The following is a 25,342-nucleotide window of genomic DNA, read 5'->3' on the forward strand; positions in this document are numbered from 1 at the left end:
ACAAAAAATATTTTTAAATTAGCTGGCTGTGGTGATGCGTGGCTATAATCCCAGCTACTCGCGAGGCTGCGGTGGGAGGACTGCTGGAATCTAGGAGTTCAAGGCTGCAGTGAGCTGTGATTGCACCACCGCACCTCAGCCTGCGTGACAGAGTGAGATCCTGCCTCTTAGAAAAGTCAAGAAGGCCGGGCATGGTGGCTCACACCTGTAATCCCAGCACTTTGTGAGGCCGAGGCGGGTGGATCACCTGAGGTCGGGAGTTCGGGACCAGCCTGGCCAACATGGTGAAACCCTGTCTTTACTAAAAATACAAAAATTAGCTGGGCATGGTGGCGGGTGCCTGTAGTCCCAGCCACTCGGGAGGCTGAGGCAGGAGAATCGCTTGAACCCGGAAGGCAGAGGTTGCAGTGAACTGAGATCATGCCACTGCACTCCAGCCTGGGCGACAGAGCAAGACTCTGTCAGAAAGGAAAGGAAAGGAGAGGGGAGGGGAGGGGAGGGGAGGGGAGGGGAGGGGAGGGGAGGGGAAAGGAAAAGGGGAGGGGAGGGGAGGGGAGGGGAGGGGAGGGGAGAGGAGAGGAGAGGAGAGGAGAGGAAAGGAAAAGGGGAGGGGAGGGGAGGGGAGGGGAGGGGAGGGAGGGAGGGAGGAAGGAAGGAAGGAAGGAAGGAAGGAAGGAAGGAAGGAAGGAAAGAGAGAGAGAGAGAGAGAGAGAGAAAGAAAGAAAGAAAGAAAGAAAGAAAGAAAGAAAGAAAGAAAGAAAGGAAGAAAGAAAGGAAGAAAGGAAGGGAAAGAAAGAAAGAAAGAAAGAAAAAGAAAGAAAGAAAGAAAGAAAGAAAGAAAGAAAGAAAGAGAAAGAAAGAAAGAAAGAACAAAAACAAACAAAAAAAGAAAAGTAAAGAATCAACATACTGTTATGCCATTAGGTACGTGCGCTCAGAAAGTTGACAGGACTCAATTCCCATATTGTTTTCACCATCAGACAATGAGGCTAGCAGGGCAACAATTTCCCCCAGTTTAGAAGTGAGAAAATAGGGACTCTGAAGTTAAGCAGGGTGAAAAGAAGAGCCGAGACCCCTAAGGCTTGACCATCCCACACTCCCTCAGGTGAGCCCAGGAAGGCAGAGGCCAGCGGCAGGAGTGGCGCTGGGTGAATGGCCATGTTCTCTGGGAGGGAGCACCAGGGAGCTCGGCCTGACTGGGGGAGCTGGGAGGTTAGGATGGGAGGAGGCAACCGGGGTGGGCCCCGGACGTCCTGCACGGTGAAGATGGCAAGCCACGAACTGTGACATGTGCCTGTGACTCCTCAAAGAAACATGTTACAGGGCAAAACAATCAGCGCCCAAATAGAATCTTAGCTGGATCTCAAGTTTTGTATCATGCTGACTGAATGTAACAGTCTGTGCCTTTAGACAACATTGCGGTCGAGGAACACAGGACAGTGGGCTGAGGAAGGGCCTGCAGAGTCCAGCCCGCCCTTTCTAGCCTCTGCGAGCAAGTTACCCAACACCTCTGCTTTTGGGCTTCCTCAGGGGCCACGTAGGATAACACATACATTTCCCAAAGCTGCGAGAGGATGGCATGATGTCTGTAACAGCCTAGGGCCTGACACATGGCCGGTGCTGGCTTAATGTAGGCTGGCTAAATTCTTCTGAAAAGTACCAGCTTCCTGAAGGTCAGAACTTCCTGAAGGTCACAGGCATGGTGGCTCATGCCTGTGATCCCAGCACTTTGGGAGGCCGAGGCAGGTGGATCACCTGAGGCCAGGAGTTCGAGACTAGCAGGGCCAACATGGTGAAACCCCGTCTCTACTGAAAATACAAAAATTAGCCAGGTGTGGTGGCGCACACCTATAATCCTAGCTACTCAGGGGGCTGAGGCAGGAAAATCGCTTCAACCTGGGAGGCAGAGGTTGCAGTGAGCTGAGATCACACCACTGCACTCCAGCCTGGGCAATAGACTGAGACTCTGTCTCAAAAAAAAAAAAAAAAAAAAAAGGGCCGGGCACGGTGGCTCACACCTGCAATCCCAGTACTTTGGGAGGCTGAGGTGGGCAGATCACAAGGTCAGGAGATTGAGACCATGGTAAAACCCCGTCTCTACAAAAAAAAAAAAAAAAAAAAAAAAAAAATTAGCCGGGCGTGGTAGCAGGTGCCTGTAGTTCCAGCTACTCAGGAGGCTGAGGCAGGAGAATGGCGTGAACCCGGGAGGCAGAGCTTGCAGTGAGCCAAGATCGCGCCACTGCACTCCAGCCTGGGCGACAGAGTGAGACTCCATCTCAAAAAAACACAAAAAACAAAAAACAAAACTGTCATCTTTTGGGGTGGCCTTTAGAGAAGCCAGGCCAGTGTCCCTCATGTGCCTGGGCGGGTTTGTGCTGAGGTGACACTAGGAAGAGAGAGGCACCCGGCACCCTCCTCACCCTGGAAACTCAGCCCTCTCCCCAGAAGGCCAGGCCCCCACCTAGAGAGAATTCCCTCAGCCTGAACTGGTGCCCAGCATCAGGCTGATGAGGCACTGCTCTGCGGGAACACAGAAACGTGGAAAGAATCGACTGGAAAGAAGGCAGCAACTGTCAGAAAAGAGAATGGTGTGAAGAGAGACATCTGGGGGCCAGGGGGAGCAAGAGAATCAGGAGAAGGTGACCTGGAAAGGGTGGGGGTTGGGATGAGAGAAAAAAGGTATTGGCCTAGAAACAGGAAATTAAAAGGAATTAAGACTGCGGGTGACCGGGCAGAGAGCTGGACGACAGCCGAGGGAAAGGCAGGTTCCTGGGATCTGGGGTCTGGGATCCAGGCACGAGCACCTGGCCGGGCGTCAGGTGGCCGTGCAGCAAATGTCATGGCCACAGGACTCTGGTGAGGCAGCTGCTTCGTCAGTGGAGACCACAGGTGACAGCTCACAGCCAGGCCAGGGCGAGTCGGGTCAGAGTGGCTGGTGAAGCTGCCCCGGTGCTGAATAGCAGCACAGCCCCGGTAAGATTTACCCAAGAGACTTAGACTCACCCACACTAGAACTGAACTGAACAAGTTGAGCGCCTACTGTGTGTTGAGTCCAATGGGTGCAAAGACGCACACCTCGTTCTTCATGGATCTGCGGGTCTCATGAGAAAGGCAGAAAATCAACCCTATCTCTACCCACGCCCAACACAAACAGGAAACTCTGCATATGACAGCCGTTCCTTAGAGGGAGCGTGTAAGAACTCTGCCACTATTGCCGCTTCCTGCACAGAAAGTGCTGAATAGCTTCTAGGCCCCATCTGTGTTCTTAAGGTGTTATTCATTTCCCATCCTTGAAATTAGCTCAGCTCAGCGATTGCCACAAGGGCAGAATTCAATTGTAAATAGACAATCCTTCCTATCGGCCACCGAGAGCAGCAGATTAGGAGTTGTCGAGCCAGTAATTTAATGCCAATTCTCTGGCACGTCAATATTTGCTAAGAAATATCCCTTCATTGTGCTGTGTGTTACCCCTGGGAATGGGAATCTGTCTGGAATCTGGCAGAAATTCAAGTGTCTTTGAAAAGACAGTTAGGAACTCTGTGATGGATATCTTGTTTTGACAATTCCCTCTTGACTGTCAGAAGATTCCTGCAAGTTTCCAGTCAGGCTGTGGATTCAGCATGACAAACCCCTCCGTTTGTCCTATTTGGATACTTTACCTGGCACCAATTAGGGACACCTGGCAGGGCGACAGACACCAGGGCATTGGTACCAAAGTTCTACAAGGGCAGAGAGGCACCGCTGCTACGATAAGGCTTTGTCTATACACCAAATGCTTATCTGAGTGGTTAAAAGGAAATCATTTGACCAAGACACAAAAGACTATGGGGCAGATCCAAATTGAGCCCCTGGGTTCCATACCTCGAAATAACATATTCCTGGGGTGGTCCAGTAGCCATGTGTGTTCAACTTAACCCTGCCTCCATATGCATAGCTGATGTGATGGATCTCAAGTGGGGCCAACCAGGTTCTCTTCTCCAGAGATTTTGGATTTTGAACTAAGCACAGCTGAGGCTGTCACAGTAATGGTAACACTTGAGGGGTGGGCCACAAACTTAGCTCAGGAGGTCCCAGGCCCTGCCTTTGTTCACACTTGTCCTTATACGTGGTTGGCTTAATCATCCCTCGGGTTCCCGCAAATAACATCACTCAGATAAATTACATGTTTTTTTGTTTGTTTGTTTTTGAGATGGAGTCTTGCTTTGTCACCAGGCTGGAGTTCAGTGGCGAGATCTCGGCTCACTGCAGCCTCTGCCTCCAGGGTTCAAGCAATTCTCCTGCCTCAGCCTCCTGAGTAGCTGGGACTACAGGTGTGTGCAACCACGCCCGGCTAATTTTCGTATTTTTAGTAGACACAGGGTTTCACCATGTTGGCCAGGATGGTCTTGATCTCCTGACCTTGTGATCCACCTTCCTTGGCCTCCCAAAGTGCTAGGATTACAGGCATGAGCCACCACGCTTGGCCCCAAATGACATGTTTTTTAACCTAAACGAGCCAAAGTCATTTCTGCTTTTTTGCAACCAAGATCTTTTAGCAGAGAGATCAGCAAAAATCACCATTTGTGTCTAGTTAATTGGAAAAACATAAAAGTCACACTAGCATGCTTTTGCTTTGCTACTTTAGTCTTGAAAGGACAGTCCCAAGATGTTGCCTCTGAGGACACCCAGTCTCGGTTGCACCTCCTTACTCTGAAGGGGCTAAAGTCCCAACAGAAATAACTGTTGACTTCACTCCAGCCTGGGCGACAGAGTGAGATCCTGTCTCTAAAAAAGCAAATAGGGCCAGGTGTAGTGGCTCACGCCTGTAATCTCAGCACTTTGAGAGGCTGAGGCGGGCGGATCACCTGAGGTTGGGAGTTCAAGAGCAGCCTGACCAAAATGGAGAAACCCCATCCTCTACTAAAAATACAAAGAAAGTAGCCGGGCATAGTGGCACATGCCTGTAATCCCAGCTACTCGGGAGGCTGAGGCAGGAGAATCACTCAAACCCGGGAAGCGGAGGTCACAGTGAGCTGAGATCGCGCCATTGCACTTCAGGGCAACAAGAATGAAACTCCATCTCATGTGGAATTCTAATATAAGTAGTATCTAATGACTAGCTTTTTTCACTTAATTTGTCTTAAATGTCTTTTACACAGACCTACCTTCAATCTTTCTAGTGGCTGCAGACTATTTTATACCTTAATTTGTTCAAAAGATACCCTGTTACTAGACTTTGAGGTTATTTCAAAATTTTTGCCATGAAAAGGAATGCTGCAGTAAGCATCTTTGAACATAAACCTTTGTGCATGTGTACACGAATTTCTGTAGGACAGATTCCTACATATGGAATCCTGGAGCAAAGAGTACGTGCATTTTTTATTTTGATAGTCTCGCTGATTATATTTTCTGACGGCATTTATCTCTCCCAATCCAGATACTCTTCATACGATGTGACTTTGACATTGCTCCTATCAAGAGGTAGGATCTGGGTCCCCTCCCCTTGAACCTGATAAGCCCTTTGTGACTACCTCACCAATAGAGTATGGCAGAAGTGACACTCTGTGACTTTTGACTCTGGGTCATAAAGATGACACACCCTTCTTCCACCTTGCTCGTTTGGGACAGTCACCCTGTGAGTAGTTCAACTGCCATAAGGCTGCCATGCTGCAAGGAAGCCCAATTAGTCCAAATGGAGAGACCACATGGAAGGACCCTGAGATCATGAGAAGAGACAGTCAAGAGATGCCCAGCCAGCCCCACTGGGTTCCAGCTTCACCACTATACCGACTATATTACAACTGCATGAAAAACTTGAGCCAGAGCCAGCCAGCAGAGCCCTTCTCAAATTCCTAACCCACAGAATTGAGAAGCGTAGCAAAACAATTGTTTTGCATTGCCAAATTTTGGGGTGATCTTTTACCTTTTTTGAGACAGGGTCTTACTCTGTCACCCAGACTGGAGTGCAGTGGCATGGTCACGGCTCACTGTAGCCTCCACCTTCTGAGCTCAAGTGATCCTCCCACCTCAGCCTTCTGAGAAGCTGGGACCACACGTGCATGCCACCATACTTGGCTAATTTTTAGATTTTGTGTAGAGATGGGGTCTCCCTGTGTTCCCAGGGCTGGTCTCAAACTCCTGGGCTCAAGCAGTCCTCCCTCCTCGACCTCCCAAAGTGCTGTGATTACAAGCATGAGCCACTGCACCCAGCCTGATTTTTAACACACAGCAACAGATAACCAGAATGGGGAAGTTCTGCCAAATTGCAAACGACAGTTCTCAGCAGTAATATAAGAACAAGAAGGCAAATCCTTTTCTGGGCATCTTTGGTGAACTAGTAATGCTTCACATGGTTTTAAATTTTAAAGTAGAAAAAGCATTTAAAACAATATGCTTATATCATAGTAACTTTGGAAAATAAAGAAGATGAGAAAAGAAAGGCCGGGCGCAGTGACTGACGCCTGTAATCCCAGCACTTTGGGAGGCTGAGGCAGGAGGATCGCTTGGGCCCAGGAGTTTGAGACCAGCCTGGGCTCCACAGGGAGACCTCGTCTCTACCAAAAAGTAAGAATAAAATTAGCTGGGTGTGGTGGCACACACCTGCGGTCCCAGGTACTCAGGAGGCTGAGGTGGGAGGATTACTTGAGCTCAGGAGGTGGAGGCTACAGTGAGCCATGACTGTGCCGGTGCACTCCAGCCTGGGGTGAGAGAACGAGACCCTGTCTGAAAAGGAAAAAAAAAAAAAAAAAAAAAAGGCTGCCGCCTTCCCAAATTCCAGACTCTTCTCTTTCAGGATCACATATCCTATTATTTTATAAGCAATCTTTGATTCATACTATAGATGTCGTAAAGTCAATATGAGATGAGCTCCAGTTCTAGGGCAAGAGGTATCTGGGGCCCAGATGGGGGCAGGAGAGCTCCCCCTCTTGAAACGAAGCTAACAAGAGCACTCTGGATGGAACATGCCAGTCGCTTAGAGCCTTCCCACTGGGGATCCCTCCTTCCCTGGGCACACTGTGTACGGGCCGACTGGGGGCCTGGCTCAGGCAGGTCCCGGGCAAATGCATGTTGCCCCTGCCACCACAGTGCTTCTAACAAGAGCCATGCCCGGCACCATGACTGGCGCTAGGCACTTGCTATCCACGTTGTATACATTATATACACATTACACACTGACCAGCTCCATACACGTTTCTTCAACAAATGAAACAGAAGGTCCTCACTCCTGACGCGGTTGGGAAAGCAGAAATAACACTGGTATGCTCTGTGTCCCTTGTGGCTTTTGATCGAACACATGTTGCTTAAGCACCTACCAGGCACTGTTCTAGGCACTGGGGCTACAACAATGAACCAGACAAGAAGCTCTGGCCTCACCGAATTGACATCCTAGTGTGTGTTTGTTGGGGGCGTTGGAGGGGGGCTTCAGTGTGTGAAGACAGACAAAAACCCCAATCAGTAACCAATGTAGTGGACTAGAAGGTGGTAAGTGCTAGAATGAAAATCCAGCTCCTCTTGCCCTATTGTGCATCACACGGAGTGGCTGAAAGTCACACACCCCCTTTCCCTTGAGTCCTGGGGTACTGGGGAGGGAGTGCTGATACGGTCCAGAAACCAGACACCCTAGAGTGGGATTTGGAAACGCTGCGGGTAAGACTAGGGTGCCTTCCTACACGCCATCAGGCAACTGCCATCCTTAAACGTTAATAAGATGTAGGCTAAGAAATAACACATTACGAAAGTTGGTTGGAATGAAGGGTGATGTAATGACAACTGGAAACAGAGAGGGGTGTTATTATGGAGTGGAGAAAAAGGAGAGTTGGACAGGAAGAAGTTGGCAGTGGGTGCCAGCACTTTCCAGAACAGGGGTGCCCCAGCCAGCGAACTGAAGCCTGCTTGGTCTGTGAGGACATGGGGTCCTTTCTGAAGTGAGAAGCAGTGAGCCACCTCCTGGACAGCAGCTCTTCCTCAGATGGCCCTTCTGGACTGTTCTACGCCCAGATGAGAAGTGTGCTTCTGAGACTGATGACGCTTGCCTGTATTAGTGGCCGTTTCACTTCAGTGCCGTGCTGGCTGAGAGCTGCAAAGTGCTGGCCACCAGCTGGTGGCTGAAATCGAGAGGAAGCCAGGTCATGGTGGTGGAAGTAGGATGAAATAGTAGACACGCGATGTCACCAAGAGTGTATAAGAATTCGGGTAAATGCATTTCCAGTAAGGTGGGATCACTAGTGCCACTTCTGGTGCTCTGGGTGGAGAGCCACTGTCATCCTGGAGGCTACTTCGGCCCCCAACTCATCTCCACATTCCTTTGGCCTCCAAGGTGACGTGAACTATATATAACCAACGGCCACGGTGGCGAGGGCAGAAGAAAGATGACTGTTTAAGGGCCGTGGGAGAAAAGAAAAATAAGGGGCTGGCGAGAGAGCGGCCAGACGTGGGCCTTTCGCTTTCAGCCGAGTCTTTTCCCAAGTAACCACAACATCTGTCATAGTTATTCAGTGTGCCTCTGAAGCCTGTCCCCTTTGTCGAGGCAGAAAAAATGGGCTTTCCTGTGTTCAAAAGGTCATCTCTACTTTCAAGTGGTCAACATTCCGCAGTCTGAAGCTCCCTGGCCCACTGGCTTCCAACACTGTGTGTCACTTCCCACGTATGCGGCAAAATGACAGAGAGCGTGAAAGGGTGAAAGGGTGAAAGGGTGAACGCGTGTGTGAGTACAGGGTTTCCGTCTTCGGAAGCTGTATGGTGTAAGAGCTGAAACACCATGGGCTGCGGGGGCAGACTGCACGTGTTCAGACCATGGCGCTGTCATTTGAGTAAGCGACCCAGTCCTCTATGCCGAAAAGCGGGAGAATCATAACCCTCCGCTTTCACAGCCATCACGGAGACAAAAAGAGATAAAATGCTGAGTGCCGAGCGTACTACCCGGCTCATGGTATCTTCTTAACCGAGATTAGCTGCTAGTCTCGCCTGCTGGAAACTGTTCTTGCTACCAGCGTGGCATTCCCGACCTCCAATCTTTGGATAGAAGGTGCTATGACCCTTAGCCGTGTGTGATGGCCTTCAGTGCTCAATGCCGCCCACATCCCCCTTGTTGTGTGACACCACAGCACCAGCGGGACCTCTGAGCTGAACGCAGCAGCCTCCCGCCGCCGGGCGTGACGGCTCTCAGCGCAACCAAACGTGGCTGCCAGGCTCTTCTTGAAAACCTCCTCTACCTCACTCTACAGACTCTATCATGAAAACAGACTTCGAGATTTATGCACTCACAAAATTCTCCAACAGCCTGTATACCTATATGTATAAAAATGCTTACATTCACCGGGCGCCGTGGCTCACGCCTGTAACCCCAGCACTTTGGGAGCCAGAGGCAGGTGGATCATCTGAGGTCAGGAGTTCGAGACCAGCCTGGTCAACATGGTGAAATCCCATCTCTACTAAAAATACAAAAGAATTAGCTGGGTGTGGCGGCCGGCGCCTGTAATCTCAGCTGCTCAGGAGGCCGAGGCAGGAGAATCACTTGAACCCGGGAGGCGGAGGTTGCAGTGAGCTGAGCTATCGCGCCATTGCACTCCAGCCTGGGGAACAAGAGCAAAACTCCGCCTACAAAGAAAAAAAGAAGCTTAAATTAAGAGGATTTCAATAAAAGGCCATTCAGATTTGTTCTCACAGACGGGAATATGCATCTTCTACCCAGACCCTCTCATGTCCTCTCCTCTCTAGGCCTTGGAACCCTAACTTAAGGATATTGCTGCAGTGAGTTGCTTAATGGCAGAACTAGGGCGCAACCGACCCGGCACACTGGTCAACTGCTAACTTTTCACTAGGAGCAGCACGAGAGCCTCAGAGTTGTGAGCCCCGTGGGCACCACGAAGATTGGTGGAGTAAGAACAACAACAACAAAAACAAAAAACAAACAAACAAAAAACAAAAAACAGACTTCAAACTTGCTTGTCACCGGATCGTGGAAAAGGGGCCTTTTACCAAAAGTGGCATCGGGACTTAGAGTTTGATCTAGGAAATACACAAGGGCAACAGGGGCGGTCAGGCTGCTGAGCCCTGACCTCGAGCATATGGTAGGAAAACAGGTGTATTCACACTCCACAGTGCAAGAGCCTGTCCATCATCTTGGGGGATGAGGCCGCAGTGATGTCCCCCCGTTCAGTACTATCCTCAAACAATTCGCCACTCTATATCCTCCTGTGAACAGCAGATTATCTGAGGATCCCTAAAACTGGTCCTTCATATAGGGAGGCTGCCATTTTGGAGTTGGCTGTCAGTGTGGCAGCAAATAGTTGGCTGTTAGTGTGGCAGCAAACAGCTGGCGTTCCTAAGTGAAAAGTCAGAGCCAGAACTGGTGCCCTCCAACCCCTACTCAGCTCTGAGACGCAGACCTGCAGGCGATGTGGGCAGATTCAACAGTGCCACCACTGAGCCTACTGAAAACAAGTGGACAAGATCCCAAGCCATCAATTCTAGAACGCGGTTGGTGTAAAAGCTGTTGTGCATGGATTCTATCGGCAAGAAGGATCCGTAGAAGTATTTGAGGTCCAAGGAGTCACTGTGGCAGAGCGGAAAGACTGGGAAATGAGTGCATCTGGAGCGTCGCTTCTGAGGATGAGGCAACTGGGTTACACATCCTTCTCCTCTTCCTTTCCCATAAGATGCTTCAGAGTAAGGGTTTAAACAGACTCTCAAGACACCGTCCTGGAAACAGGCAGATTGATGGCCACAGCTGAGTGTCAGAGGTTACATATTAGCATATTCGAGCTCATACCAGGGACGTGTGTATCACATGCCATGCAAAGAACACAAAATATCTGCCCTTCCAATGTCTGCTGCTAGTGCAAATAATAAAAGGTGTTTGAGGATAATATTAAAATGATGTCATCACCTTCTGCTGATCCACTCTTCTGGAAAAAAGTAGGATAGGCAACCCAAAAGGTCAGATTTGGCTTTGCAATATTGGCTGGCTTATATTAAACATGGTCTGTCAGAGATTTCAGAAGTCATTTCAAAGCAACATTAAAAAGTTGAATTACGACACATTCCTAACGAAACGATCCAGTTTCCCCGCCTTGGCCTCCCTCTCCGAGCATGCCACACTCTCTCACACCTCTGTGCCTTGGCAGGGATCGTTCACACTGCTTTGGGGCCCTCTGCCAGCTTCTCCGCACCCAGCACACCGGCACTGGCTTGAGGCCTCAGCTTGAAAACACGCCTCCCTCAGGGACACCTCTTCCCCCATGCCCAGGGCAATCCTAGGACTGCTTTTCTAGGCTGCTTCTGTATACGAAACACACGCAGTGCAGAAATTAACATGCTATTTGGTTAAACTAACAATTAATTGGATTCATGATTTACCTTCCCTGATGGCCCATAAATTCTTTGGGGTTAAATAACAGGCCATGTGTTTCCAATGTCTGTGTCTCCTCTTGTGCCTAGCACAGAGGCCACATAATACATATGCAACATATATTTATGTTTTTGTTGATTGGATAGCAGCTCATAGCTTAGACTCAAATACTATAATACCTGGAATATGAGTAGTCAGCAGTAGGAATTTCAAAGGACTTTCTTACTTGATGGTAGTTAACGTGGGAACATTCCAGCAGCTAGAACAGTACTTGGCACGTAGTTAAGTGCTCAGTAAATATGTGTTAAAGAAATGAATGAATGATTGAAGAAATGAACAAATGAAAGCATATAAACTATCAACAGAATAGGTAATCAAGGAGTAGTGGTTTTAAAGAACTATAAAGGGTTCAAGTAAAGTAAGTACAGTTGGTATTGCTAAATTCAAAATCAATACATTCTCCATTAGTGATCTGAATTTAAAATTCTAGGAGAATATGTTCTGTACTTACTTTGCAATTAAATGAACAGCGTTGCATTGGAGTGAAATGTTGGGATTTCACCAGATGCTCATGGGTTCCTATCAGAGGTGATGCAGACTCAGAATTTCAACCAAATGGGCCCATTTTGTATTGAACAAACCGCCTCAGTTCACGTTTCATTCATTCCTTGTACTTTTTTATCACTCTCTATTGGGAGACGTTCTCAAAAAGCTACCAAAAATCACCTAATGACAGAAAGGTTTATGTTTACAGCATGGCAATTCACAGTGTGAGCTGGGACCGGGAGCACAGATCACCAAAGAGCTTGTTAAAAATACAACTTCAGGGCCGGGCGCGGTGGCTCAAGCCTGTAATCCTAGCACTTTGGGAGGCTGAGACGGGCGGATCACGAGGTCAGGAGATCGAGACCATCCTGGCTAACACGGTGAAACCCCGTCTCTACTAAAAATACAAAAAAAAAATTAGCCGGGCGAGGTGGCGGGCGCCTGTAGTCCCAGCTACACGGGAGGCTGAAGCAGGAGAATGGCGTAAACCCGGGAGGCGGAGCTTGCAGTGAGCTGAGATCCGGCCACTGCACTCCAGCCCGGGCGACAGAGCGAGACTCCGTCTCAACAACAACAACCAAAAAAATACAACTTCAGGCTGGGCACGGTGGCTCATGCCTGTAATCCCAAAACTTTGGGAGGCCGAGGCAGGCGGATAACTTGAGGTCATGAGTTCGAGACCAGCCTGGCCAACATGGTGAAACTTCATCTCTACTGAAAATACAAAAATTAGCTGGGCATGATGGTGTGTGCCTGTAATTCCAATTACTCAGGAGGCTGAAGGATGAGAATCGCTTGAACCCGGGAAGTGGAGGTTGCAGTGAGCCGAGAGGCACACCTGCACTCCAGCCTGGGTGACAGACTGAGACCCTGACTCAAAAAAGAAAGAAATGCGGCCGGGTGCAGTGGCTCATGCCTGTAATCCTAGCACTTTGGGAGGTTGAGGAGGGTGGATCACGAAGTCAACAGATCGAGACCATCCCGGCCAACACGGTGAAACCCTGAATCTACTAAAAATACAAAAATTAGCTGGGTGTGGTGGCGCACACACTTGTAGTCCCAGCTACTTGGGAGGCTGAGGCAGGAGAATCACTTGAACCCGGGAAGCAGAGGTTGCAGTGAGTCGAGATCGTGCCACTGCATTCCAGCCTGGCTACAGAGCAAGACTCTGTCTCAAAAAAAAAAAAAAGAAAAAAGAAAAGACAGACATTCAACTCCAAGGGTCCTACCCAGAAACCTGTTTTAACAAGCCCTCCATGTGACTCCTCTGGTGCTGAAGCAATTCTTCACACCATACAGTAAAATATCACCTATTACCATGATGGAAGCAGCTGTGGCTTTCTCTGGCTACTATAAATATGGATAATGGGCCAGGGCTCCCTAGCTGGTGGGAAAGTCGCTGTCCTGGGGGCAAAGCAGGTACCCAGTGACTGTCCCCGCTGATGACGCACCCTGAGAAGGGGAGCAGCCTGGGATGTGTTTGACACAAAGCTCTCTTGCTGTCCTAATCCACCCCCACGCCAATATCCCTCAGCCTCATTTCCTCTTGACAAAGATAGTTCTGTTCTGAGGGGGTGTGTGGGACCAACAGCAGCAGCTGGGGTGGCCAAATGACCGCTCTTGCTTAGAATAGAGAGGGATTCAAAGAATGATCTCTGCCAGATTGCCGGGCTTTTCTATGTCGCATCAGGCTGACACAGATGGCCTTGGCCGCTAAGGACGCTGCCTTCTTCCTCACAGAAGCCCGAGGAAAGGCCCTGAGAAGGAACAAGGACCAGAGAACTACCTGGCAGGAAATAGCTGGTAGGATTTCAGCTTGAAATGGGATCTCTGGATGCCCGCAAGCCAGTGTGGATTTCCCCGCATCAGGGATCCCAACCTTGGATAACATTTATATTTCTAGAGCACCTGAAGAATAAAGATTCCAGATTTTAAGGTGCAAAATAAGTTGCAAGGAGATGCCTTGTCACTCACACACAGCTAGCCACAGCTGTCTGCCCTCCCAGAGGGTACCCCGAAGCTAGTGTGCTGGCGAGCTAGTTTTAAAGCACAGACAGCCTCTCTATTGCTGGCCTTCTTTGAGCACCGTGGGTGAGGAAATGAGACAGAGAATCGTCTAATGATTAGTTCCTTATGGTCCTTACATTCTTGAAGTATATTCTTTACGCCCGCTGGAACACTTGTGCATTCTTGATAGCATGATTGCAATATAAGTTCTTTCCCTTCTGAGCACTGTCTTTTATTGACACACTAAACTATCCTAGGAGCAGGATTCCCCTTCCCACCTTCCTCACGCCCCTCCTTCCCCACTGCCGCACTCTCCGCACCATTCCTTGTTCTCTTTCTAAGAATGCAATAAACGTTTCAGCACAATCTTTTCAATCCACATTATTTATAATATTCCGAACATCCATCGAGCCTGGCTAGAATGCGAAGCAATAAATCAAACTTAACAACAACAAAGAAGGAAGGGGGGGAAACTGCCCTTTGGCGAGGCGAAAGCCTGAGACGTTTCATTCCCCGAAGGGTTTAGTTATGTTAGGAAAAGTGAGATGGGGATGAGACTTGAGGTTTAGAATGACATAGAGGCAGGAACTGGAATCTATAGGCATAATCATAACTTTGTATAAATCTCAAACAAACTTACCTCTCTGGGGTGTCATGAGGATAAATGAGATACGTGGGAAGCACTCCGACTGCCTCGAATGAGAGCGACTGGAGCCCAATTCCCCTTTTTGGGTCCAAAAGGTCATATTTCTTGGAAGGGAGAGGGCTAAGAGCTCCCCCAACTCCCTGAGCGCCAGTCCTCGCTAATTAACATCCCCTCTGCAGGTTTCGCTAAGATGGAGGTGAGCCTGGAAGCAGGGCCTCGAGGTAGGGCTGCTAGGTCCTGGATCCAGTCGCCAGCCCCAGCAGGGACCCCTCTCCCCACTGCCAGCGAGGACCACGCCAGGCCACACACAGTCAGGGGTGTCCTTGCAGGGGGTGGGAAGCAGAGCTTGTTCCACATGCTTACCTCATGGCGCTACGCAGGTTTACACCGTCTGACTTTCTCCTCGCAAAGAAAGAATCTGGCTCCACAGTTTGCCGATGATTTCAAAATTTATCTAAATGAACGTGGAGGCCAGTACGGGCTATTGGCTAATTGCAGAATTGGCTTGAGGCCTTTCTGCCTTGGCGATTTCCCACCCATTCCCATCTCACATTGGAAATCCAAGCTGTTTGGGAGTGGGCGTGTGTTTACGTGGCAGGCCTCAATGCAGTGGCTCTGTTGCTGTCTAGTCTAACACGCTCTGCAGTCTGCTCTCAGTGGTCCTTTCTGACAGTTTCCTGGATATAAAGGGGTGCTTCTTTTCCAGTCTCATTGAATGGTACTGAATATAAGATTAGAGTAACTGAATCACAATTCATATTTTAATCATTACAGTCTCATGTTAGCTCTGGGGAAATGACCATAACCGGTACTTACTCATGAGAATTTTCTACCAAAAAGTCAGACAAGAAAGTCATTTTCTTATGAAAAGTGTCAAATGTGCCACCTACTCTGGTTTTGCCATCCCTCCTCTGCATGTTAACCTCACTTGGTCTTCTTAAGGTACAGATAAGGCCTTCCTGCCCAGATCTGTTACCTGCTTGCTGGCTTGGGTGGAGGTCAGATCTCAACCACTGTTCTGGAAGGGATTTGATCACCTTGGCTTTGTTCATAACTTTCTCCAGTAAAAAGAAAAGTCCTAAAAAACTCAAATGCACGAGTGATATAGACATTTGTTTAAACAAAGTCTTCAAGAATACAACAATTTCTTTTTTTTTTTTTGAGACGGAGTCTCGCTCTGTCACCAGGCTGGAGTGCAGTGGCACGATCTCGGCTCACTGTAAGCTCTGCCTCCCAGGTTCAAGCGATTCTCCTGCTTCAGCCTCCCAAGTAGCCGGGACTACAGGTGCGCACCACAATGCCTGGCTAATTTTTGTATTTTTAGTAGAGATGGTGTTTCACCATGTTGGCCAAGCTGGTCTTGGACTCCTGACCTCAAGTAATGTGCCCGCCTCGGCCTCCCAAAGTGCAGGGACTACAAGCGTGAGTCACCGCGCCTGGCCCAACAATTTCTTTATAATGTCCCTAAGTCACAGAAACCAACAAAATCATCATTACTTGGCTGTTCAAGTCAAGGGTCTCTTTACAACTTCCACTTCTTTCACTTCTGATGACTCAACCATCCTCTTGAGCTCCAGCCTACCAGGGCTGAGTGGTTCACCAGGACCTCTGGGGTCCCTTCCTTGGTATATTTCCACTTTCACTCCAAGCGTCCATGAAAACTTCTTTCCTTTGTCTATTACCTCCTAGGTGGAGTTCTTCTGCCTTCCTATTTTCCCCCATCACCTCTAAGTGAAGGGCTGGCTTCACTGACGCAGGGAGACATTGCTATTCTCTGTCTTTCCTTTAGTGCCTTCTCCCTGGTCAATAGAGTTCAACTGTTCCCACCCTTACCTATTTACATACCCTGGCAACTTCTCTTTGCTTAGAGGTGTAAGTCTGCTGGAGAGTGGACTGTCTGGCTACTTCACTTCCCCTCTGTGTGATCATGAGCCAACCGTTTAACCCGTCTGGACCTCACCTATAAGATGAAGATAACAGGCCAGGTGGGGTGGCTCACGCCTGTGATCCCAGCACTTTGAGAGGCTGAGGCAGGCAGATCACGAGGTCAAGAGTTCGAGATTAGCCTGACCAACATGGAGAAACCCTGTCTCTACTAAAAATACAAAAATTAGCCGAGTGTGGTGGTGCACGCCTGTAATCCCAGCTATTTGGGAGGCTGAGGCAGGAGAACTGCTTGAACCCAGGAGGCAGAGAAGGCGAGCTGAGATTGTGCCACCACACTGCAGCCGGGGTGACAAAGTGAGACTCCATCTCAAAAAAAAAAAAAAAAACAAAATAAGATGGGAATAGTATAAAGTAGTATATATAATGTGCTGCAATAACGTCAGTGACATAGTAAATGCTCAATAAACACTCACTTTTGTTATTATTAAGGCTTCGCCAGTCATGCTTCATGGTGTGCCTACAGCCCTTTCAAACGGCATCTTTCTAGATCAGAGTTCTGGCTGAGGTGTGAGTCAAGGCGGTTATGGTTTCTACCTACCCCATGATCCTATCCATCAAGCCACAGGGCCCCGGGCATGCAGGGCAAGTTCAGCTGATCCACAGGTTGGCCAGCAGCCCCTGAGTGATTTTGGTCCAGTACATGCGACTGAGCTGGATATGGATTATTTTCTCTGAAGCTGGTACCAAGTCTGCCGTGGTTTCTAACAAAGGGAACTTTTCTTTAGAGTAACTCCACCTTTTTTTGTGGAAATGTGAGTAATTGTTTCATTTTTTCCCCAATCAAAAGATGTCCCAAAGAAAAGAAGTTTAATTAATATATATCCTATGCTAACGATGTATGTGCTTTGTTTTTTTTTTTTTTAGAAGGAGTCTCACTCTGTCCCCCAGGTTGGAGTGCAGTGGCGCGATCTCGGCTCACTGCAAGCTCCGCCTCCCGGGTTCACGCGATTCTCCTGCCTCAGCCTCCCGAGTAGCTGGGACCACAGGCGCCCGCCACCACGCCCGGCTAATTTTTTGTATTTTTTAAGTAGAGACGGGGTTTCACCGTGTTAGCCAGGATGGTCTCGATCTCCTGATCTCGTGATCCACCCGTCTCAGCCTCCCAAAGTGCTGAAATTACAGGCTTGAGCCACCGCGCCCGGCTACGATGTATGTGCTTTAAACGAGGGACAGATTTTGACTAAAGGAATACATTTCTTTTTTTTTTTTTTGAGATGGAGTCTCGCTCTGTCTCCCAGGCTGGGGTGCAGTGGCCGGATCTCAGCTCACTGCAAGCTCTGCCTCCCGGGTTTACGCCATTCTCCTGCCTCAGCCTCCCGAGTAGCTGGGACTACAGGTGCCTGCCACCTCGCCTGGCTAGTTTTTTGTATTTTTTAGTAGAGACAGGGTTTCACCGGGTTAGCCAGGATGGTCTCGATCTCCTGACCTTGTGATCCACCCATCTCGGCCTCCCAAAGTGCTGGGAGGAATACATTCCTAATTGTTAAATTTTGGGTTATCAGCAAGATGATTGAAAGGCTCTCCATCACTTTCGAAATTAGAACTTTTAGGCCACTACTGAGATATCTAAGATATCAACAAAATTATTTTTAGTTAGCTTTTCTTTCTTTCTTTTTTTTTTGAGATAGAGTCTTGCTGTGTCACCCAGGCTGGAGTGCACTGGCACGATCTCAGCTCACTGCAATCTCTACCTCCCAGGTTGAAGCCATTCTCCTGCCTCAGCCTCCCAAGTAGCTGGGACTACAGGTGCCCGCCACCACTCCCCGCTAATTTTTTTGTACTTTTAGTAGAGATGGGGTTTCACTATGTTGGGCAGGCTGGTCTCAAACTCCTGACCTCGTGATCTGCCCGCCTTGGCCTTCCAAAGTGCTGGGATTACAGGTGTGAGCCACTGAGCCCGGCCACTTTTTCTTTTTTTAAAGAGACAGGATCTTGCTATGTTGCCCAGGCTGCGGTGCAGTGGCTATTCACAAGTGTGATCATAACACCCTACAACCTTGACCTCTTGGGCTCAAACGATCTTCCTGCCTCAGCCTTCCTGGTAGCTGGGACTATAGGTGCGTACCACTGTGCCTAGCCAGAATCACCTTTTAACATCCACAGCTATTTCAAATCTAGAGTCTACAGTGTCAGTAGGTTTAACGGGGATGAACATCTTCATGACTTAAAAATGAGTAAGGAATACACTATTTTCTGGTTAACTTCCTTGTCACGCTGGAGAATGTCCCTACCGCTATTTCTCATATGAGAAGACCTGAAGTCCTCTGGAACACAGGGTGTGGGTGGAGGTATAAGAAAAGGGATAGCTGGAAATGACAGTGGTTGAGGGTTAGCGAGGGCAGGGTCTCAATGAGTGAGGGCAGGGTGTGAATGAGTGAGGGCAGGCTCTCGATGGCTCATGAAGGCATCTACGCTGAATACACAGAAGCCAGTCAGCCTCCGTTTGCTTCTACCCAACCCTGTACCAGGTACCATGTTAGCTTCTGGGAATACAACAAGGGTCAAGATGGACATGAAACCTGTCCCTGAGGAATTGACAGGCTAATGGGGGAGTCAGACATTCAAACAACCACACAGTAAAATGATTATAAATCATAGAGAAGCATTAAGAAGGAAACAAACAAGATGTTATGATAAGAGGTGGTCAGATATGGCCTTCTGATGAGGTGATCTGTTAAGATCTAAAAGTAAATAAAGCTGGGTGAAGACCATGCCAGCCAGAGCCAGGCAGAGTGGTAGGCACAGAGCAGCTAGGGATTCATGGAATGGAAAGAAACCCATTGTGGCTAGAACTGGCCGGTAAGGAGAGAAATCAAGACAAATTTGGTGAGAGTGTCAGGGCTAAGTCCTGCAGGGCCCTGGAAGCCATGGTAAGGAGCTGGACTTTATCCTAAGTCCAAGGGAAGCCAGTGAAGGGTTTAAGCAGGGACTGGCAGTATCTCCTTTAGGTTAGACAGTCATTTATGTCACTGTGTGGAGACTGGACCGGAGGGTATGGTGTCCAGGTACAAGTAAAGCCAACAAGACCTCTTTGAGAGAACCATCCCAGCATTCGGGTAAGAGGGTGACATGAAATGGGGTGGTGGCAGCGGAGATAGAGGGACTGAAACATACTTTAGGGCCAGGTGCAGTGGCTCACGCCTGTAATCCCAGCACTTTGGGAGGCCGAGGCAGGTGGTCGGGAGTTTGAAACCAGCCTGACCAACATAGAGAAAACCCCATCTCCACTAAAAATACAAAATTAGCTGGGCATGGTGGTGCATGCCTGTTAATCCCAGCTACTCGGGAGGCTGAAACAGGAGAATTGCTTGAACCTGGGAGGCAGAGGTTGTGGTGAGCCGAGATCACAGGATTTCACTCCAGCCTGGGCAACAAGGGTGAAATTTCATCTAAGAAAAAAAAAAAAAAGAAACATAGTTTAGAATAGAAACACGGCTTCCTTTTGGATAAGTAAGGGGGGATATGGTGAGAGGAGAGGAGGAAACAAAATTTCTACCTTGAATAACTGGGTCAATGGCGTGCTATTTATTGAGACCGAAAACTAGGGGTAGGGGCCATTCTGGATATGCTGCAGAGGGATTTAAGCTGACATATCAAAAAGTTCTCGGATATGCAGTATAATGGAGCTCAGAAGAGAGATCTTGGGCGGTGGCAGTGATGGTGACAGGTTGAGAGCCCAAAGAAGAGCAGAGAGAGGAAAGATTACGGGGAGGCGGAGAGCAGGGGAGGGAGATGGGGCAGGGTGGGTGCGGGAGGGAGATGGGGCAGGGTGGGTGCGGGAGGGAGATGGGGCAGGGTGGGTGCGGGAGGGAGATGGGGCAGGGTGGGTGCGGGAGGGAGATGGGGCAGGGTGGGTGCGGGAGGGAGATGGGGCAGGGTGGGTGCGGGAGGGAGATGGGGCAGGGTGGGTGCGGGAGGGAGATGGGGCAGGGTGGGTGCGGGAGGGAGATGGGGCAGGGTGGGTGCGGGAGGGAGATGGGGCAGGGTGGGTGCGGGAGGGAGATCGGGCAGGGTGGGTGCGGGAGGGAGATGGGGCAGGGTGGGTGCGGGAGGGAGATGGGGCAGGGTGGGTGCGGGAGGGAGATGGGGCAGGGTGGGTGCGGGAGGGAGATGGGGCAGGGTGGGTGCGGGAGGGAGATGGGGCAGGGTGGGTGCGGGAGGGAGATGGGGCAGGGTGGGTGCGGGAGGGAGATGGGGCAGGGTGGGTGCGGGAGGGAGATGGGGCAGGGTGGGTGCGGGAGGGAGATCGGGCAGGGTGGGTGCGGGAGGGAGATCGGGCAGGGTGGGTGCAGGAGGCAGCGTGAGTGTGGGGGCTTCTGTGACGAGGGCCCAGAGCTGCTAAAGGGGCACTGGAAGGGAGGGCTCTGGCTCTGTCACTATCTGATGAGGACAGCAGCAGTGTGACTACAGCGAGCATTTACGGAGGGTCTGCTGCACATCAAGCACTGTGCTCTTGATCTTCCAGATCCCCTCTCTAATCCCCACATCACACTGTAAACTGGGGTTACTATCATTGTCATTATTGTGTGTGTGTGGGTTTTTTTTTTTTTTTTTTTTTTTTGAGATGGGGTTTCACTGTTGTTGCCCAGGCTGGAGTTCAATGGCACGATCTCAGCTCACTGCAACCTCTGCCTCCCGGGTTCAAGCAATTTTCCTGTCTCAGTCTCCCAAGTAGCTGAGATTATAGGCACCCACCACCATGCCTGGCTAATTTTGTATTCTTAGTAGAGACAGGGTTTCACCATGTTGGCCAGGCTGGTCTCGAACTCCTGACCTCAGGTGATCCACCCACCTCAGCCTCCCAAAGTGTTGGGATTACAGGTGTGAGCCACTGCGCCTGACCATTATTATTATTATTATTAATGAACCTGATGCTCAGAAGCAGTAAGTAACTTTCCTAAGGTTTCAGAGCTTTTCAGTGTTGGGCCTGGGATATGAACCCAGCTTTGACTAACTCTAAGTTTATTGTCAGAGTTGACTAACTCGAACATATAGTCATAACAATAAAGGTTGTACGGAAGTAGAAAAAGACCTAAGATATCAATAACACAGCTTCCGAACCATCTTCTCTGCTTTCACACCCAGGTGCCCAGCTCTAGACTAGACGATGATAGACTTCTCACTGTCTTCCCTACTACAGAACGTCCCCAGTAGCAACAGGTCTCCCTCATGCTGCCAACAACAACCCTCTTCTTCACTGTGACAAGCCTGACCCCATCTGCTCTTTGGTTTTCCTCTTCAAGAACTGCAGGAGACAAAATTATTATTTGCAGATAACAAGAATACCTAACCTGGAAATACCAAAATAATCCACAGAAAACCTTTTTGAACTAAAGTAAAAAGGATAGTTTAAAATACATCAGTAAATTCCAACTCCTTTCTCATAAGGCAGCTAAAATCAATCAGAAAATACAACGGGGTGTGATGGCTCATGTCTGCAATCCCAGCATTTTGGTAGGTAGAGGTGGTGGATCGCTTGAGCCCAGGTGTTTGAGACCAGCCTGGGCAACACGGAGAAACCTCATCTCTACAAAAAAATACAAAAATTAGCCAGGTGTGGTGGCGCACGCCTCTCGTCCCAGCTACTGTGGAGGCAGGGGTGGGAGAATGGCTCGAGCCTGGCCAGTCGAGACTGCAGTGAGCTGAGATCATGCCACTGCACTCCACATAGGTGACACAGTGAGTAAGATCCTGTCTTAAAAAAAAAAAAAAGGAAGAAGAAAGAAAAAAATAAAATACAATGAAAAAAATGTATTAATGACTAACGAACGGCCAGGCACAGTGGCTCACACCTGTAATCATAGCTCTTTGGGAGACCGAGGTGGGTGGATCACCTAAAGTCAGGAGTTCGAGACCAGCCTGACCAACACGGAAAAACCCCGTCGCTACTAAAACTACAAAATTAGCCGGGCGTGGTGGTGCGCGCCTGTAATCTCAGCTACTTGGGAGGCTAAGGCGGGAGAATCACTTGAACCTGGGAGGTGGAGGTTGCAGTGAGCTGAGATCGTACCATTGCACTCCAGCTGGGGCAGTAAGAGTGAAACTCCATCTCAAAAAAGAAACAAAATTTTAAAAAACTAATGAACAGAGAACAAAGGAATAAACAAAAATGGACAGAACGACTTTTTGGAAATTCCACAAGTTTCCTGAGGAACATAAAGGAAAATATGAACAAACACAGATCCATACCATATTTCTGGATGGGAAGACTCAGAGCTGTGTGCCTGTCAGCTCTCCATGTTAATATAAACATTTAACTCAAATAGCAACAGAACCTTTCAGGAACCTGCCAAATTACTGTGAGGCAACTAGGACTATTCTCACTCTGCAGACAAGGAAACTAAGGCTTAGACAGGTTAAGAAAGCAGAATCTGTTCCAAGGAAATTGATGTGGAGGCACAGTAAGGCACAACTCAGTTACAACTACAAAGATGTTGGATGCAGAGTTGTGTGTCTATGTGTGTGGGCCGCAGATAAGGAGGAGAGTGGATCGCGCAGGGCCCGAGGTGTGGTCACAAGGAATCTGGGCAACAGAGAGGCTCTGAGAGGTTTCAGCGGGGAGAAGTGATGGTGGAGGGGGAGGGTTCACAGACGCAAATCTGCATTTTCCAAAGCTCCTCCCAGCTTCAATGTGGAGAATGGACTAGAGGGGGCAGAACTGGAACAGGAAGGCAATGCAGGAAGCGACAGGAGTGATCCAGAAGATGACAGAAGCTGAGGTCAAGGTGACGCTGCGGGAAGGAAAAGCAGTGCGTGGGTGAATTCCATGGATCCTCAGGAGGTGGAATCGGTGAAAACTGGCATCGGACGAGATGTGGGGGCTGAGCAGCAGGAGGGATGATTCCTGGGTATTTAGCTTGAGAAACGGAGTGGTTTGTGGTCTTGCTCATCGAGATAGAAAACAGAAGAAAAGCAGGGCTGGAGAAGATCATGAGCCTAGTTCTGGACATCTTGGAATTGCTGCCAGCAAGTTTTGACAGCACAATATTTACTTTTCTTCTACTTTTTGAGTGAGATTCATCTCAAAAAAAAAAAAAAAAAAATTAAAAGAGCTCAGGTATGGGTCTAGCATCGATAGCTGGTGGAGGCCTCTCCACCAGGAATCTCCTGGAGCCTTCTCCCCAGTCTCCTGTTGGAGGCCCCATCGGATGCCACTTCTCCATTTCCCCACTCTATCTGAGAATCCCAGATAGACATTTTATGTTTTTGTACATTTGATAAATTTTTGTTTGGTACTGATGGTATTTTCTTTTCTTTCTTTCTTTTTTTATTTTCAGACGGAGTCTGACTCTGTCGCCCAGGCTGGAGTGCAGTGGCGCGATCTCGGCTCACTGCAAGCTCCGCCTCCCGGGTTCACGCCATTCTCCTGCCTCAGCCTCCCGAGCAGCTGGGACTACAGGCGCCCGCCACCACGCCCGGCTAAATTTTTGTATTTTTAGTAGAGACGGGGTTTCACCGTGTTAGCCAGGATGGTCTCGATCTCCTGACCTCAAGCGATCCACCCGCCTCAGCCTCCCAAAGTGCTGGGATTACAGGCGTGAGCCACCGTGCCTGGCCTGATGATATTTTCTTACTATAATCCCTCCTCTTTGCCTCGGTAGAGTACATTCCTTCATTCATGATTCCTTCCAATATTACGTTGTTTGAAAGCATGGTAAGAAAGGGTTCAACAGAAAGGGACGCAATTGGTGCAACTGGAAGCTATCCTTTTTATGAATGAAACGTTAGTGTTTCCAGGTGTCTGTTTTCTTCACTTAAAACTGCTGGCATCATCTTATAACTCAGACTTAGCTATTCATCACAGTGGAAAGAAAAAGTCAGCCAACGGAAAATGAGCCTTCTTCCCTGTGAGACACTCCTCTGGCCAACCTATATGGCCACAAAGGGCAGAACTGAGATTCTCCTGCTCACCCGGTGGCCGCATAACCAGCCTAAAGAAAATTTCTGAGAGAAAATATCCAGGCAAGAGCTAAACTTGCAAATCTGAATACTTGAAATAAGACAGTCACTTTATGGAGATGAATCTTTTTTTTTTTCTTTACCAAAACTGAAGAACTGCGCATGTATATCCTCTAACAAGTAGATACCTAAAGACACCAGAATAGGTGGGTAGAAAGTCAAGAAGCAAGACAGTTTACATATTTGCTGTAGAACCTTAGGGGACAAGAGAGCCCAGGACACCTGACAGGTATCCTTGAGAGGAAAAACAGAGCATTCACAATTATAGATGTTGAGTGACCCCGGATGAAATAATATCTTTACTCTGACAAAAAGCTGTGGACAATTAGAAATTACTTTTCTTAAACTAAAGGGTTTTTTCCTTTCTATAAATATTCAACCTTCTGTGTTTGAAATAGAATTCTGAGGCAAGGAGCGGCAGCTCGCACCTGTAATCCCAGCACTGTAGGAGGCTGAGGTGGGCAGAACACAAGGTTAGGAGTTCGAGACCAGCCTGGCCAACATGGTGAAACCTCGTCTCTACTAAAAATACAAAAATTAGCCGGGCATGGTGGTGCGTGCCTAAAATCCCAGCTACTCAGGAGGCTGAGGCAGGAGAATCGCTTGAACCTGGGAGGCAGAGGTTGCAGTGAGGCAAGACCATGCCATTGCACTCCAGCCTGGGCGACAGAGCGAGACTCCATCTCAAACAAACAAATAAAAGAAACAGAATTCTCACTGTTTTCATGTCACTGTGGTTCAAGTCTAAACTCAAGAAAAGTAGCAGCAGAACTTGGAACGTGGAGCTTTTGCAGTGGATAGAACGACATTCTTTTCATTTAATAAGGTTGAACTGTATGCATCTTTCAAAATTAAAAGCAATGTTTTTCAATAACTACATGTTTCCAACAGCCTCGGTCTCTATGGAT

At 48.8% G+C, this 25,342-nt stretch overlaps 1 protein-coding gene and 1 long non-coding RNA gene across 10 annotated transcripts in view; one reads left to right on the top strand and one right to left on the bottom strand.

Annotated features, from left to right (window-relative positions):
• STX8 (syntaxin 8) overlaps positions 1–25,342 on the bottom strand; it is a 380,941-nt gene that overhangs the window by 60,466 nt on the left and 295,133 nt on the right.
• Positions 1–25,342, top strand: part of LOC144335331 (uncharacterized) — an 89,470-nt gene that overhangs the window by 1,477 nt on the left and 62,651 nt on the right. Inside the window, exons 2-3 of the long non-coding RNA XR_013406106.1 lie at positions 10,472–12,157; positions 12,473–12,814. This is a non-coding gene — a long non-coding RNA (uncharacterized LOC144335331). The remainder of the gene's footprint in view (positions 1–10,471; positions 12,158–12,472; positions 12,815–25,342) is intronic.

Source organism: Macaca mulatta, chromosome 16 (genome assembly GCF_049350105.2).
Source record: "Macaca mulatta isolate MMU2019108-1 chromosome 16, T2T-MMU8v2.0, whole genome shotgun sequence".
In the NCBI taxonomy this organism is placed as follows: domain Eukaryota; kingdom Metazoa; phylum Chordata; class Mammalia; order Primates; family Cercopithecidae; genus Macaca; species Macaca mulatta.